At 29.3% G+C, this 1,517-nt stretch overlaps 1 protein-coding gene across 11 annotated transcripts in view; it reads right to left on the bottom strand.

Annotated features, from left to right (window-relative positions):
• Positions 1 to 1,517, bottom strand: part of LOC106880080 (uncharacterized) — an 83,847-nt gene that overhangs the window by 40,569 nt on the left and 41,761 nt on the right. The window lies entirely within an intron of this gene.

The raw sequence follows: 1,517 nt of genomic DNA, 5'->3' as shown, positions 1-1,517 counted from the left end.
CAACATCGGCTGTCAAGCGATGGTGGGGTAGAAACACAGACGCAAGCACACAAACATAGATACACACACACACATGAACATGCACACACACATACATACACACACACAAGAACATATGTATATATATTCGGCGGGCTTCTTTCTATTTCCTCCCAACAAGGCTTTGGTCGGTCGGCCCGAGTATATATATAGATATATATATATATTTATATACGTATGTATGTATATATATATATATATATATATATATATATATATATATATATATATATGTATGTATGCATATGTATATGTATATATATACATATATGTTTAATGTGTGAATGTGTGTATATGTGTGTAAATATATATCTATTACATGTATATAAATTTGTATATGATATATATATAAGTTTACATATAAATACATACACACACACATATATACATACATACACACCAACATACATTATATATATATATATTATATATAAGAATAAAAGAATGTGTGTGTGTGAGTGTGTGTATAAACATGCATAAACAGAACACAAATGTGTAATATCTCTGGGTGTGTGTGTGAGTGTGAAAACACAGACAGGGTGTATTCATATATATTTTCCTAATGTGTTCCTATACAAAACTGCTCTACCAAAACATAACTTTTGAAACATTCAACTGATAATTTTAATTTTTATAACTCATTTTGAAATTACTTCATTTCATTAAACCATTTTACAAAATTTATCCGAAGAAATGCTTTCCATTCTAGGGCTATCCAGTCTTCGGCATACCATCACAGTTAGTTTTTTAAAAGAACTGTTCATGTTGGCCAGGACTTGTAATAAAATTCATTAACCCTTAACACAATACTTATCTACCAAACGGGCAAAATAAATATGTTTCATTTACAGACCTTATCAAAGGAGATATATACATTGTCACCCCTTCACTCGATTGTTTTGGCTATTATATTCGCCAAATTTTCTCCTGCAAATTCAAACCATTATTTTTTCAACGTTATTGCTAAAAGACTTACATCAGTTTCGAAATTCAGTGATTCGAAATTCCAGTGAAGTGGTTCCTAAACGTAACATTCACAATTACACAGACAGAAAACGTTGTTAACTTCTTTAAAAATTAAAACCACTACATCTTTACATCAATAATTTTAAACAAAATATATATATAAATCAGCACGAAGCATAAGGATGCGAAAGAGCATCGACCTGCTAGAAATAAGAGTTAAAGTCTTAATTAAACCACCGATTTATAATTTATAGAAAAATAATGCCTTTTGCCTGTGAACCACGTTTGTTACTATTGTTGATACCAGTGGTAACATCTTATTTCATACCTTAGTGTCTGAATGTTTTGTTTATATATATATATATATATGTGTGTGTGTAGAAAGAGGCATTTCCATGCATGGTGTATATATATATAAGTATATGTGTGTAAGTATATGTATGTATGTATCTATATATATGCAAGTGTATACATATATATATATATATATATATGTGTGTGTGTGTGTGTGT

Source organism: Octopus bimaculoides, chromosome 8 (assembly GCF_001194135.2).
Source record: "Octopus bimaculoides isolate UCB-OBI-ISO-001 chromosome 8, ASM119413v2, whole genome shotgun sequence".
Classification (NCBI taxonomy): domain Eukaryota; kingdom Metazoa; phylum Mollusca; class Cephalopoda; order Octopoda; family Octopodidae; genus Octopus; species Octopus bimaculoides.
Note: the sequence above shows the minus strand (reverse complement) of the source record. Positions and strands in the feature narration are given on the sequence as shown.